This window comes from Colobus angolensis, unplaced genomic scaffold (assembly GCF_000951035.1).
Source record: "Colobus angolensis palliatus isolate OR3802 unplaced genomic scaffold, Cang.pa_1.0 Scaffold214, whole genome shotgun sequence".
NCBI classification, from domain to species: Eukaryota; Metazoa; Chordata; class Mammalia; order Primates; family Cercopithecidae; genus Colobus; species Colobus angolensis.
The window spans coordinates 6,424,604-6,441,500 of record NW_012115311.1 but is presented as its reverse complement, the minus strand read 5'-3'; the positions used below and the strand labels follow the sequence as shown (position 1 = coordinate 6,441,500).

Genomic DNA, 16,897 nt, shown 5'->3' with positions numbered 1-16,897 from the left:
ATTACTAGGTATATACCCAAAGGATTATAAATCATGCTGCTATAAAGACACATGCACACGTATGTTTATTGTGGCACTGTTCACAATAGCAAAGTCTTGGAACCAACCCAAATGTCCATCAGTGACAGAGTGGATTAAGAAAATATGGCACATATACACCATGGAATATTATGCAGCAATAAAAAAGGATGAGTTTATGTCCTTTGTAGGGACACGGATGCAGCTGGAAACCATCATTGTCAGCAAACTATTGCAAGACCAGAAAACCAAAGACTGCATGTTCTCACTCATAGGTGGGAATTGAACAATGGGAACACTTGGACACAGGAAGGGGAACTTCACACACCAGGGCCTGTTGTGGGGTAGGTGGAGAGGTCAGGGATAGCATTAGGAGATATACCTAATGTAAATGATGAGTTAATGGGTGCAGCACACCAACGTGGCACATGTGTACATATGTAACAAGCCTACATGTTGTGCACATGTACCCTCGAACATAAAGCATATTTAAAAAAAAATAACTTGACATCTGGATATTCTGCCTGCCATTAAACATTTAAATGTGTTTAAGTATTTTGAGGTCTAGCAGTGTATAGACTAACATCCAAAATGATTTAATGTTTTGGAGTTGTATAGGTGGAGATTAAGAGTATATTTATAGCACAAACCTGCAAATTCTGACTAAGCTACTAGAATAAATTGAAAATCAACTGATCTCTTCCTCTATGTTAAATAATGACACTATTTCAATTTCCCTATTGTTAAATTCTACTGTGAAAGTTAAGTGCTAACTGTGTAGAATTTCTGCTGAACACTTTTGTCAAAAAGTTTTATATTGATTACCTGGTAGCAACAAAAAAGATTTTAGGAACAAAAGAACATTTTATAGATGGAACTTTCAGAATTATCTAGAAGTATATGAATTAGGTACCAAAGTTTTCAGAATTTTCAACATGTTGTATACACTGGGAGAACAATCTTAAGTTATTTAGAAGGGAAATTTTTACATGACCATGAAAGCAATCCCTGGGATTTGGCATTGATTTCGTCTTACCTATTAATGTAGTAAGTATACTGTGGTTCAAGAATATAAGCCTTTATTAGTGTGATAGAAGTGAAACTGGTTTTGCAGACTTCATGTTTTAATAAAAATATCTTGAGTCATTTGATTTTTTCTCATATCCTAAATTCAACTAAACATTTTAAATTATATTTAAATTTTCATGTGATGGGAAGGAACATTTAGCCATCATTTGGATTTCATGACATTATTTTCAGGCAATTTATTTGGTGCTTCAAATATATTAATAATACATTAGCAATGCTTTCTTTTAAATGAGCAGTCAGAATTGGATATAATTTCAAGGAAATAATGGATAATAATTTTATTTCATATTTACTTTGAAAAGCTTTCCCTTCAATTTCATTATTGAAACTTGGTTGACCTTTTTCAGTTGGAAAATATCCTTTATACTGATGGAGTTTTTCATGCTTTTTTAGTAATACTAATGAGTTGAATAATTTATGAGGTTGTCATGTGCAAAAGATTTTGTGTGATTTGATATACTTTCAGCCTCTGGTGTTGGAATGTGATTAATGAAAACCTAGAGGCATGTAATTTTTTCCCTGATGGTTAGTGTTCTAATTTTGCAGGTATTTAATGTGTTATTTAGGTGTTTTCTAATAGTAAAATCTCATACAAGTGAAAATTTAATTGATTACCATGAATTTTACAGACCATAGCAATGGAACAGTATAAGGAAAATATTTTAAAACTCATAAATTCATCTTCTGATCTGCAGAATTCTTTTTCTTTTGAGCAAATTAGCTAATAGGGAAATGATCGAGAAAGGAGGGTTTTGTATATTGTTTATATATTAGAATAAAACTTAGACTAGTCAAATTCTGGTGCGTTTCTAGCATGTCAATATTGTAGTTGTCAAAGAATGCTACAAAATCTTAATAAGTTTGATTGTCTTTGTTGACTGTCAATTATTATTTAGGCCTCTGTTGCTCTTTCATAAAATTACAGTAGAACAATATTTCATCAAAACCTAAGATTGCAAGTGCCTCCATGTCTGTGATCAAAGACATCATCTTAAATAGGTCTGATCAGGCATCGTAGAAGAGAGTAGTCTGCTTCAGCCTGAGGAAAAAAAAACATGGAGCAAAAATGACAAAGTTAATCAGTCATTTCTGTGGCAATAAATAATAAGATATGCTGAGAACTGCAAATGAGAACATTCTTACGTTCCTCAGAGATGTGTCTGCTTAACACCTGATTTATCTAAGCTTGTGAAGCCATCAAGATATGACCTTGGTGAATAAAAAGCAGCTCTGTAATGAATCTGGAATTAAATTAGTTTTGATGGTACATGCATGGCTACTGTAATGTGCTACTTTCAGTCATCAAGAATAAGAAAGGCAGTGAGAATAGAAAAATACTAAGCTATACAATTGTTGAGAAAGAAGCTATCAAGTAATCTGACTTCATTTTTCAGAGACTTTATAGGTCTTATAACATGTGAAAGAGATGACTTGATTTTTTAAAACCTAATAACCTATTGGTTGTATTATGTAGAGACTCTAGTAAACATCTTCATCGTTGTTCATTGAAAACTCCGTTTTGGTTTGTGTATTAGTAATTGGATCTCCTTGTTTGGAATGAAATAGGTAATCTGGTTATGGTTTAAATCATTTATTGAAAGTCAATGATGTAAATTTTTAAAAAGAGAGAGGGAAAGACATGCAGGAAGTGTCAGCTCTTTCTGGTGTAGTGTCATATTTTAGTATCATAGCCTTGTCTTCACCAGTAGTTTTTACAGTCTCTTAAAATAATTTAAATGGGTTATATAAAGGCTAAGTTGCAAAATATTCTTACAAAATACATTTTACAGATATTACATAGCATTTTTCATATTAATAAATGTTCTAACAAGCCACTTAGTTTTCTGTTGAAGGTTCAGCTTGTAGACTTTATACAGATTCAGAGGACTTGAGTAACTTTATTAATTTAAAAGCATTTATGAGTAACTTCTACATACTATGCACATGCTGGATGCTGGATTTGGCGACTGAGACAATCAGTTTCTTCCATCTAACGGCACATGGTTTAGTGTAGTGATTCTCAACAGGGGTGGGGGTAGGAGTGCACTGCTGGCATCTAATTGAAGACACCGGGAATGCTGCCTAAAATACCCTACCACATACAGAAGAGCTCCCCACAATGACAACAGCAAAATTCCAGCCCGAAATATCGATAGTACCAAAGTTTGAATAACCCTAGTCCAGGTGAAAGGAATAAAGAAAATAAACATTTGTCATAGAGGGATGTAGTAGTTCCTAAAGGGGCATAGGGGGAGACAGTGACTTACTGAGTCTGGTTGGAGTAGGCTTCAAACAAGTAAAGGTTTATGAATTGCCTCAATATTATGAATTTACCAGGTTATCAGGGGAGTAAAGGCAGAGGTGATAACAGAAATTACCATGGCATGGAGACATAAAGGACCCTTACTCCTTTGAATGGCGTTAATATTTGGCATTTGATGACAAGTCACTTCGTAAAGGTTTCAGAAAGTATTTTTATTTTAGATGTTTCATATTCCTAGATAAAACAAAAACCATTTGAGGATAAGAATCAGATCTTCTATCAGTTCCATTTGGAACATTCACATTAATACAATTCTTTGTGCTTATTACTCAGTTGCTACATTTTATTTAATTGATAATTGATTTTTTTTTTCTTTTTTTCTTTTTTTTTTTTTTTTGAGATGGAGTTTCACTGTTGTTGCCCAGGCTGGAGTGCAGTGGTACGATCTTGGCTTACTGCAACCTCCGCCTCCCAGGTTCAAGTGATTCTCCCACCTCAACCTCCTGAGTAGCTGCGATTACAGGCATGCACCACCATGCCCAGCTAATTCTTGTATTTTTAGTAGAGACGGGATTTCACCATGTTGGCCAGGCTGGTCTCGAGCTCTTGACCTTAGGTGATCCGCCTGCCTTGGCCTCCCAAAGTGCTGGGATTACAGGCATCGGCTACCACGCCCAGTCCGATAATTGATTAATTTTAAGATATACAAACAGATTTTAACCACGCTGTTCATCACTTTGGGTAACAACATTGAAGGATGGATTTTCTATAAACTAGGTCTGGAAGGATGGCATTTCCAAATTACTTCTGACTAGCATGGAACTAATTTAGATCATTGTTCAAAATCTTGCTTCTTGTAGACTAATTTTTGGTAAAGTGTACACACAATCACATTTATAAGTGATTACAATATACAATTATAATATTTTCATCAAAGTATATTAAAAATGTTATGGGAGCTCAGTAAAGAAGGTTGCCTACCTGAAGAAATATATTTTAGCTGGAGTCGAAAGGATGAATGGAAGTCTTCCCAAGCCAATGAGTGGGAGAGTGGCATTGTGGAAAAAGGGACCACATAATACAACATAATGTATTCAAGGAATGGAAAATGGTACTGAATAATGGAACACAAGATAGTGTGGGGAAGTGGTGTGAAGATGCGTGGTGGCCCTGCTGAAACACAGTGGTGGCCCTGCTGTGAAGGGGATTGTCATTAAATGATACTTATTTGGAAAATGACAAACCATAGAAATTAGGTGATGTGCTAAATAATAAGCGATAGATAAAGCTAAAACTCAACCCAAATACCAGTCTCTTACTCTACAGTGTGTTGTAGTAAATACATTTGGAACGTCCTTAACTGTAAGGGCATTACTGAACATTTCCCTGCTGTAAAGTTTACCTGCTAGTATTTGGTTGATGCTTATAGCCTATCGTCTATAAAGATATATCAGAACAGATTAACTTAGTATCATTCCCAGGATATGTATTCTGTGCCATTTAGGAAAATATTTTTAAATGTTTTGGTGTTTTAAAAAGTGCTTTTAGATCATCTGTATCAGCACCATCACTTAGATATTTCATTTTTTAGTAATTAAGAGACTTTTAAAATTACCTCTTTCTTCCATGTCTCTGGGCCAGTTGCTTACCTGTCTCAAAAGTCTCCTACCCCCATTTTCCACCATCTCACACTTTTAAAGTGAACTGTCCACATTGGACTTTGTGATAGACTAAAAAGAAGACACCGAGCCTCTCATGGAAAACCAGCCCGTATTTATTGTCTCTGTTTATTTTCCTTAAATTGTCTATACAAACATGATTTTCTCCCTCACATTTTTAAAATTCTTAGAATAAATTCTCCATTGAAAATTCTAATCTATAGTAATCTGATTTCTGGTTGTTAATACTGTGTAGAGCAAAACCACCATTCATTTTTAGCATAATGTAATTAAAATATAATATAAATGCTAACTTGCATGACCTATCAAAGCCTATATGTTTGGGATATGCCATATCCCAAATGAAGGCCATGTTGTCATTAATGCCATCTTAATTCTTTGACTTCTTACTGGCTCCTTCCCCTACCTTCATGACCCAGGCCACCTTCACAAAAATTGCTGCTCCATCACAATGATCAAATAGGGAATTGACATTTACTAAATGTGCCATTGGGATACAAAAATCACTAAATAATTGGATTGAGATCAAAAACTGAGAATATTGTCTTAGTGTATATGCTATCTGCAAGATGGAAAAATAAACTTGTCTCCTATTTGAAAATACATGAAATGGAAAAAGTTTAAAACTCTAGTAAACAAGGAATGCTAGATGTGAAAAAAAAAAGAAGAAGAAGAAGAAGAAGACAGCATCATTCCTGAGGTAATGTCACTTACTGTGCAAGAAAGTCTCCCTACCCTCTCAGCCCACTCTCAAGCTGTCCAGTTAATCTTTTCTTTCATTCTAATGGTTGCCAAACTTTCTAACTCACATTCTGTTGCTCACCAGCCATCTACCCATCTTGGTACATGATACAGGTTCCTTTCCTTTGTGCCTCCCTCCCTGCCTCCCTCCTTTTCTTGCTTTCTTTCAGAAAAACATATGCTCATTATAGGAAATACCAAAAAAAAAGTGCCAAAAACATTTAAAGAAGTCATCCATGTAAAGATAACTGTCTTTATCATTTTCATGTATTTATTTCATGTTAGTCTTTTTCTGTGTGTATTTTATCATAGGGACCAAACGCTAAGCAATGTACTCATATAGTCACAAAGATGAATAATGCATCATCTCTGCTCTTTCTGATATTTAGAGAGTTCCAAAATGACCCAGGTTTTCTATATGTTTTATTATGTTTTTTCACAAGTAAAACGTGCCCTGTGATTTTTAATATAATGAAATCCCATTTTAAATAATTAAAAATCTTAACTTCATGGCTAATCAAAATCCTACCAAGTAATATCCAGTCTAAAATGTGGAGAGAGTCTGCGTTTACCATCATGTATATTCTTAAAATATGGTTTATCAAATTTTCTTAAAAAGCATAGAATGCAGTTTTCTACGTTGACTCCATTAAGAAGATTATTAAGTTAACATTTCATATTTATATAATGCTTCACTTAAATTCAATAATATTTTCTTGCACTTTTTTAATTGCATTTTTCTGTTTAAAAATGCTGTTTATGAATTTCCCATTTGTTGGTCTGCTCTAAGAAATATTGCTTACCTATGAATATTTTGAATTAGGAATAAAATGAAATTCCATTTTTGCTGTCAGAACTAAATTGTAAAAATGCATTGCATGTCTTTGAAAATCAGTATACTCTATTAGCAGACCTGTCAATATAAAAAGTGCATTCCATTTCCACCTCTTGCTCTAATAACCTTTTCTGTGTTACTCTGAGGCAGTTCACATAATCAGAGTATATTGTCAGCTTACTGGAGTTGGGGAAGCATGAAATGAAAATCAAGTTAATATTGATTCAATTCTTTTGCTTGCAAGTGTCCTTGATGTCCTTTTCCAGTGAGCAATAACTGTTGGTGTTAGGTAGCCATTTTCTTCTCTTCTTTCTTAAATTCCAGTAAATTGTTTACAAGCATAACTAATCTGAATACAAATTTAACACTTGGGATAATTTCCATGTGTTAATTCCCAGGTTGCTAATGCTGCACATTTACTATACTACTGAACTGTTTTCCCCCAGCTTTTCAAAACACAGCCTACCTAAAGATGTAATATTTATATCTAGTTTAAAATAAAAGTCTGTACAAGTTCCTTTTTGGTAAAAATACATAAGATGCTGTACTCTGACTTTTATGTAATATAGTCATGTGCTAAAATGGACCATAAGTGTCATGAATTATTGATCCATGTAAGGACTAGCATTTTTGAACCAAGTTTATTATAAATTTTAAGCTGGTGTCTTAGGTTTTTAATTTTATAGTGGTATAGATAATATCTATTTTTGATTATTCAATATATTCTCTGTCAACAAAATTAAATTGAAGTGAGAATCATGGTTAGATCCAACTCATTCAAACTAAAATATCCACAACTAAGAAAGGAGGAATTGGATGATTGAACTATCCAGACTGTGTATCTGTATTTATTAAATTTGCTTAGTAAATACTCAGATTTTTACTTAAAATGTGTTTGGAACAACAAATAGAAACAGTCTATATCATGTGTAGGAATACTTGTTTTCATAAAATAATGTTATATTGATAAAGTGAGGCTTCTGACTCAGTATCAGGTATAAAAGAGTGAGAAAATGCTTGAGATTTCTGGTCATTGTAATTTAGTGTTTTTATTCAGTATCACTAACAATTTTTGCCATTAGGATTTTTCTATTGAAAGGTCTGTTTTCATTTCTTTTTAAAACAAATGCTGTTTTATAAAGAAGATGATTTAATTTTTTGTCCTTAATCTTCATTAGAAAAGTGATCTTTCCTATTATCATAATTTTTTTCTTAAGGAAGGATACACTATATGTTATAAAGTGAAACACAAAATTAAAATTTGAATTTAGATGATTTACAAAGAAAAATATTTACTTATTAGTAAATGATTGTTACAGTAGACTGTTCTAGTGTGTATCTATTACTTTTAACTCACAGATAAACTAAGGCAAGCATAAAATGTTTTTGAACACTAGGTTCCTCAGTATAAGAAAAAGTATTCTTTCAGTTTTTTTTGAAATGTTCAAAATTGTAAACTTCTCAGTAATAGATTGATTCATACATATTATTGTACAAGATTATGTCATATCTAGTGTAATTTTCTGAGAGGTAGATTTATCTTAAATCTTTTTCCTTTTAGTGGAAATTAAATAACATCATATAGAGTTACTAAAAGCACTAGTCTGAAAAGGTATTTGTTGCTCAGACTTAAGTTTTAATGGGAAAAAAGTAAGCTTTAAAATTTCCTGAAGTATTCATGTAATTAATGCACTTTAGAAAGTATTTAGGTTTGGACATGAATTGCAATATTTCTTCCTACTAAAAGAGTGGTAGACTTTGTCAAAATACATTGAACAAGCTAAAAAAAAAATTGAGAAATGCTGTATAATGAAAAGAATTTCTTTTCTGATAAAGAATGCCATCCTGTCCAACTGATTTCTGAGTATTTAGAAACAGAATTACCTGATAATACATTTAGGTAAAAATAAAATTAGACCAGATTTCTATTTTGCCAGTGTCCTCCCAAAGATCTTTTTCCAAAGATGAAAGGAAGCCTATATTAAATGCATTATCTCTTCTTGAGAAAGCAGTTCTTTTCCTTCAGGTATCCAAGATAGTAAACATATTTATATTATTAAATATCTGTATGCAAAATAAAAAGTACATGTCAAATACATTGGTGCTTTATGTAATTTTATTTAATAATATCTTTAAATGAATAAAATAGTTATGGAAAACATACATTACATTTAAAATGTAAGCTATTTATACTACATTCAATTTCCAAAGGTGTTACTTCATAACACTTGTACTTCATGCTATCCTTCCTGTCTTCGGGGAGCATCCAATCTAGTGGAAGTGCTGAAGGCTCATTCATGCTTTAATACAGACACTGTTATAACAGCATGGTGGAAGGAAGAATATTAACTCCAACTGAAGGAAAGAAAACTATCACTTGTTGAATACCTGATGTTGGATAGGTATTGTGCCAAGACCATAGACTCATGCTTTATCTTGAGTTTTTTAATCCTCAGATAAGCCAGCTTTTTCTTTTCCCTCTCTTTACATAAATCTTATGCAAAACTATTATAAGCAATAAAGCATTAACTATGTTCTTTTTCAGTTTTAATTATGTACTCAGTATGCTTTTTACCCTCTTATTTTATCAAAAATTTAATAAACATTTTTGAAAGCGTACTATGTAAACAATCTCCACGCATTTCCATTGTCTCATTTTAACTTTGCAATGATCCTGTGAAAGAAAATGTGGAAAATACTTAATATTACTCTTCTGCAAATTCGGAAACTGAAATTAAGAGATTGGTCTGAATTTTTTTAATATGTTTCTAATGGATATTGGTGGGGAACAATAACTTATGCATGACAAATCAAATAGTCCAACTCTCCCACTTATGAGAAAACTGTAAAGTACATGAAAAGTAACAAGTAATGTGCATGTAAAATGACTAATATGTAAATTGTGTTTATGTGTTTTCATTTACTCAACAATCATTCAGTACCATTTTGACATGTGAAATTAAAGTCCAGTAGAGAATCCCTAAACTAAAAGCACTCCAAAAATGAACAATGATAAGATATGATGACTTCTTTCTAAGATACAAATGTTATACAGAGGTGAAAATAATCAACCTGACTGAATCCTGAAGGAAAAGGCACGTAAGAGATTTTATGTAAAAGAAATTACATACGTCAGACTTAAAGATTTGAGACAATGTGGCATGTATGCAGACAAAAACATTCAGCTTTTAGAGAATATGAAGTGCAAAGAAGCCAAATCAGTAAAATAGTGAGGTTAAATAAGAGGCTAGATCATGAGCTTTAGACCATATGTTTAAATGATACAAATAAAATAACATTGAAAATACCTATATGTAACTTTTCAATAAATACATCTATATATAACTATATATACTGTGTATATATACTATGTATATAAGTATATATAAATACCCATAAATATACCTATGTATAACTTTTCAATAAATACATCTATATATAACTATATATACTATGTATATATACTATGTATATAAGTATATATAAATACCCATAAATATACCTATATATAACTTTTCAATAAATGAAAACACCATAGTTCCACAATCAATATAAATAATAATAGCATAAGCTGGTGAAAAGCTGAGTCTACACTAAAACTGGCTTATTATGGGGTTATATCTCTTTTTTATGTGTGTTAGCCACACATATGATTTATAGCTAACCTATTTTTGTGAATTACTTTTTTCTTTATTAGTATAGATGTTTTAGAGTTGATTATAGGAGGAGTTCTTAAACAGAAATAAAATACTATATTTTTCTTCACATTAATTATTTATTTTTATCGATAGAAAAGAACATAAAGAGCACATGAACTAATTTCTTTGCCTTGATCGTGTGACCATTCCAGGTAGACATATTCTTTGATATCGTTAAGAGGAGCTAATGTCTCCAGTTTGTCATTTCTGCATTTTAACTTATGCTTATTTAAAATAACAATAAAACTTTAGAATTGTAATTTAAAATATAACAATAAGAGTAACAATAATACTGGAATATAGTAACAATGCTAGAAACATTTTAGTTCTGCTGTTACTTCACCTTTAAAATACACCTTTTTTCACATGGATTCTTGGTTATTAATAGAAATTTTATGAAAAAGGAACTTTAGATTTGTGCAATGCAATATTCTGTATTACATAACATTTTCATATACAGAGTTTTATATCTATATATTTACTCAGAAGTCAGTCTATAGAGTGCTTTCATGTGTTGTCACATGATACAGAAAATAACATAAATATGATTTTGGATTTAGCTTCCTTGAGCTATAATTCAGTGGCATTTTTTCTCCTTAAACTTTTAAATTTTTTGGTATTTTAATGTTTTCATAGGCAATAGCATATATATATGTCTATCCTACCCAGCTTTACACATTGTATACATTTTCAGATCCAAGGCATTCTGGTAGTTTGTGGTATTCGCTTGTTAATTTCTTGATGAATGGCTAAAGAGGCCAAAAAGTGCACTCAGTCCAACAGTCTTCTGAAGACAGATGATCTCAAATAAATTCTCTTCCCAATCAGATTTTGATTTGTTGGGTGTTAAACCAATTCTTCCTAAGGACAGTGTTTACAAGCCTTGTAATGAGACAGCCCTTTGAGACCTTACCTCTTTTTGCCTGTAATTTTGATGAATGAAACTCTAATTCATAAAGGATATTGTGATTGAAAAGCACCTTTAGATCTCATACACTTTAATTTAGATAAATGTTTGGTGTAGTACCATAAAATCAGGAAGTTTGCTGAGCTGCAAACTGATAACACTTGAACAAGGATGATAAGCTTAGTGTGTTGATATGGATTAGTTTACTATATATCTTTTAAAGTCATGATTGTTTTACTACTTTAAAACCAGAGGGGATAAACTTGAAAGCTTGATATACATTTCAGAGCTCACCTTTCTTCTACCACATTTTCTTCATTGGTAAATATTTATTTTGGTAATACAAAAGTAACATAAAGCTTTTTTTACTGACAAAGATTGCCCCTGATTTTTATGTAAGGAAAAACTTGCTTTATTAGATTACTCACACTTAAAAGGCTTTTTTGACTTTATTGTAAAAGAACAAGTTCCTTTTCATGTAAGTACATAGATTCTCCGGCTTGCCACAAACTAAAGGCAAATCACTGAGACTCCGAGATATCCTGGGAACTTCAGACTTTTGAAATATGCAAGGGTAACTGTAATGTCTGAGTTTATACATTTATTGAGGATTTTTAAGGGTTTGCTCTGTGCTAGGCAGTGTGCTAAGTCCTGAGAATACCAAGACAAAAACATGTTTCCAGTCATGAAGGAACTTGGAGGCTTTTGTGGAGATAAATAAGCAAGCAGTTACAATACCCATCAATTCTGCAGTAGCAGGGTTTATGAGGTATGGTGGAAGCATAAGGGAAAGAGCACACAAGTGCTCTTTTTTTTTTTTTTTATACTTTAAGTTCTAGGGTACATGTGCATAACGTGCAGGTTTGTTACATATGTATACTTGTGCCATGTTGGTGTGCTGCACCCATCAACTCGTCAGCACCCATCAACTCGTAATTTACATCAGGTATAACTCCCAGTGCAATCCCTCCTCCCTCCCCCCTCCCCATGATAGGCCCCGGTGTGTGATGTTCCCCTTCCCGAGTCCAAGTGATATCATTGTTCAGTTCCCACCTATGAGTGAGAACATGCGGTGTTTGGTTTTCTGTTCTTGTGATAGTTTGCTAAGAATAATGGTTTCCAGCTGCATCCGTGTCCCTACAAAGGACACAAACTCATCCTTTTTTATGGCAGCATAGTATTCCATGGTGTATATGTGCCACATTTTCTTAATCCAGTCTGTCACTGATGGACATTTGGGTTGATTCCAAGTCTTTGCTATTGTGAATAGTGGTGCAATAAACATACGTGTGCATGTGTCTTTATAGCAGCATGATTTATAATCCTTTGGGTATATACCCAGTAATGGGATGGCTGGGTCATATGGTACATCTAGTTCTAGATCCTTGAGGAATCGCCATACTGTTTTCCATAATGGTTGAACTAGTTTACAATCCCACCAACAGTGTAAAAGTGTTCCCATTTCTCCACATCCTCTCCAGCACCTGTTGTTTCCTGACTTTTTAATGATTGCCATTCTAACTGGTGTGAGATGGTATCTCATTGTGGTTTTGATTTGAATTTTTTGATGTCCAGTGATGATGAGCATTTTTTTATGTGTCTGTTGGCTGTATGAATGTCTTCTTTTGAGAAATGTCTGTTATATCCTTTGCCCACTTTTTGATGGGGTTGTTTGTTTTTTTCTTGTAAATTTGTTTGAGTTCTTTGTAGGTTCTGGATATTAGCCCTTTGTCAGATGAGTAGATTGCAAAAATTTTCTCCCATCCTGTAGGTTGCCTGTTCACTCTGATGGTAGTTTCTTTTGCTGTGCAGAAGCTCTTTAGTTTAATCATATCCCATTTGTCAATTTTGGCTTTTGCTGCCATTGCTTTTGGTGTTTTAGACATGAAGTCCTTGCCCATGCCTATGTCCTGAATGGTACTACCTAGGTTTTCTTCCAGGGTTTTTATGGTATTAGGTCTAACATTTAAGTCTCTAATCCATCTTGAATTAATTTTCATATAAGGAGTAAGGAAAGGATCCAGTTTCAGCTTTCTACTTATGGCTAGCCAATTTTCCCAGCACCATTTATTAAATAGGGAGTCCTTTCCCCATTTCTTGTTTCTCTCAGGTTTGTCAAAGATCAGATGGCTGTAGATGTGTGGTATTATTTCTGAGGACTCTGTTCTGTTCCATTGTTCTATATCTCTGTTTTGGTACCAGTACCATGCTGTTTTGGTTACTGTAGCCTTGTAGTATAGTTTGAAGTCAGGTAGCGTGATGCCTCCAGCTTTGTTCTTTTGACTTAGGATTGTCTTGGCAATGCGGGCTCTTTTTTGGTTCCATATGAACTTTAAAGCAGTTTTTTCCAATTCTGTGAAGAAACTCATTGGTAGCTTGATGGGGATGGCAATGAATCTATAAATAACCTTGGGCAGTATGGCCATTTTCACAATATTGATTCTTCCTATCCATGAGCATGGTATGTTCTTCCATTTGTTTGTGTCCTCTACTACAAGTGCTCTTAAGAAATCAGAGAAGGGAATACGGTGGTGGGGTGAACTTGAACTTCAGTTCAGCACATGTTTGTGGCACAACTGCTGGGCACCAGGCACTGAAGCTACAGAAATGGGACTACAGCCTAGTGGAGAGGACAGACACATAATAGGTAACACCTATACAGTGCTGTTGAATTATGTGTAAGCTGTGAACGTGTGGTAGGGTTTGTTAGGAAAGGCAACTAAAGGAAGTGAGTTTTGAAGGGCAAGTAGCAATTAGCCGGGCCAAGGAGGAAAGGTAGTAACATACCCTGCAGAGGGAATAACATTAGCATGGGTAAAGAGGTATGTGAAAGCATGACATATTTTGGAAGCTATAAGTGGTCCATTATTGCTGAGAAGGGTGTGGTGAAGACACAGAACTGGTAATGAGAAGATAAAAGGCCTTGGTAAGCCATGCTAAGAAGTTTGGATTTTATCCTCCAGTCTAAGTCTTGCTTTAGGTGTACTTGATTGGGAGGAGTTAATGAATAATTTTAATAGGAAAATATCCTCAATTTATTTGTGTTTTATAAAAATCACTCTGACAAAAATATGGAAGGTGGTGTGAGTAGGCAACTGTTGACACCCTCTAGACCAAAAACAGTGATGGCCTGAACTAGGGCCGTGGCAGTCACCATGCAGGATGAATTCCTAGGTTCCTGCTAAAGTACATGGTTGGCCAAAATACAAGGAGGAGAAGGAGCAAGAGACAATTAGCTCAGTAAGAGAAATGTTCAGTTAATAGTATTCAGGCAAAGTCTAGAAATATAGCTAAGAAGACCTCAGGAGAGATTTCTGAATCATTAATCATTGGATTTGCCTCTTTTGTTCTCAAATGATGCAAGCTCTGTACTTCTGTTTGCCCAGGAAGCAAACAAGTTATAAAGATAGCTACCCTCAGAAGATTACTCTTTTGCTGGCTTTATGTCACCAAAAATCAAATAGAATTAAGATAAGGTTCTGAAGCATTCAGTGATCTATCCCCAATCTTTTATTCCAGAAATAATAATTATCGGTGGGCCAGTGAAAGAACAATACACATGGAACCCATTTAATTCCCCTCCCCTCCAATGTAGCATTGATTTGTAATACTATTTATCTCTAAAGTATTTATCAAAATATGTATTTAACAATCTATTACTTTATACATTTATGGTATGTATTAACCATGTGCTGTAAATGTGGTTGTCCAGTAGGAGCTAGGATGACAAGACTATACCTCTCAGCCAGTGACACTCTGTAATGGTATTGTGATGTGACTATGTTCCTCAACATGTGTTTTTACTCTGGTGGCCTTTGAGTCAATTTTTTCATATTTTAGCAAACAGAATTGGCCTGTATTCACTGAGAAAAAGAAGTATGCAAAATGCAAAGAGAAAAAGGATAAAAGTTAACTATTTCACAGTGCAAGTTGTATGACAGCCAGGTGTAGTTGCAAGAAAATGGTTGAGGCTGGGCACAGTGGCTTATGCATATAATCCCGGCACTTTGGGAGGCCAAGGTGAGAGGATCACTTGAGCCCAGGAGTTCAAGCCCAGCCTGAGCCCATCTCTACCAAAAACAAAAGTAGCCAGGCATTGTGGAATGCGTCTGTGGTATGCGTCTGTGGTCCCACCTACTCAGGAAGCTGAGGTAGAATGATTGCTTGAGCCTGGGAGGTCGATGCTGCAGTGAGCTGTGATCATGCCGCTGTACTCCAGCCTGGGTGACAGAATAAGACCCTGTCTCAAACAACAACAGCACAATGGTTGAGCAAACATCAGTAGGCAGTAATGGACTGTTGGAAGTTCTATGGTATGGGCCTGGGTGAATTGACCAAAAGTATTGTAAACTTTCGACCAAAGGCATGACATCCTTTGGAGAGCCATTGTCTATGTTCCAACACCATAATGTCCCCTAAAAATATAATACGACACCATATATGACTGATTTATAAGGCTCCCATTTCCAGGAATATATCCACCACACCAAATGAGATATGAAGACATTTTCCTAGTTAATGCTGCTCCTTGAAGACTATATCCTAATACAGAACACAGTAAATTACAATGCTTTCTTCTAAACTGAATTTCAGCTTCAAGTGATATAAAATAAAAGTATTTCATGTGTGTGGTGTTTGTGTGGGTGTGGGTGGTGTATGCATGTATAAAACTTGCTTTCAGTTCAGATAATTTCATATTAATTGTCACCTGCCAAAGCAGGTGTCTGAATGTAACTATGAAAATATTGGTTAAGCAGTCAAATTCTTGAGGGATTCAGATGCATTCATTTCTAACTTCTACATTAATGCCAGGTCAAATCTTGCAATGTTTCCAATATTTCAGTTTTTCTGCTTATTTTTATGTGTTTTGGTTTTGGCTTTTTGTGTGTCTTTGTTTTTTGAGACGGAATCTCACTCTTTCGCCCAGGCTGGAATGCAGTGGGGCGATCTCGGTTCACTGCAAGCTCCACCTCCCGGGTTCACTCCGTTCTCCTGCCTCAGCCTCCCGAGTAGCGGGGATTACAGGGGTTTGCCGCTACACCTGACTAATTTTTTACATTTTCAGTAGAGACGGGATTTCACCATGTGAGCCAGGATGGTCTCCATCTCCTGACCTCGTGATCCGCCTGCCTCGGCCTTCCAAAGTGCTGGGATTACAGGCATGAGCCACTGCGCCCGGCCAGCTTTTTGTGTTATTATATATAGCAAAATAAGGCTATCCTTTCAGAAAAACCAGTATTTATTTCACTAATTGCTAAAGAAATAAATATTATGAAGAAGCTTTTATGTCTCCATCATTTCTAACTCCGCCTTCCTGTAACTTTCCAATGATAATCATTTTTCCCCTCACATGTGAATGGTTTCTTGTTTTCTGCATACCTATCTCATCCACTTTCAAAAATGATCTGCTAATTAGCTAATTAAGACAAAGTGTGTTATGTAGCATAGCGTGATTTTAAGAAAATAAGTTTGGGGTGAAGTACAGACTTTTTGTGCAACATGCACTGATCTTAGAGCCCTAAGACTTGGGTCTTCCAATCCTAAGACATGGTAGAGTTCTTTTCTCTAACATTAGCAATTGCTGGGTTCCTCCAAGATGCATGTAGCTTCCTCTGCCTGTTTCCTCATCTTTAAAATAAGGGTGGATGATTACAGCTCCTCACACCC

At 34.5% G+C, this 16,897-nt stretch overlaps 1 protein-coding gene across 2 annotated transcripts in view; it reads left to right on the top strand.

Moving 5' to 3' along the window:
- NBEA (neurobeachin) overlaps positions 1-16,897 on the top strand; it is a 763,072-nt gene that overhangs the window by 509,879 nt on the left and 236,296 nt on the right. The gene's annotated exons all lie outside the window — the stretch shown is intronic.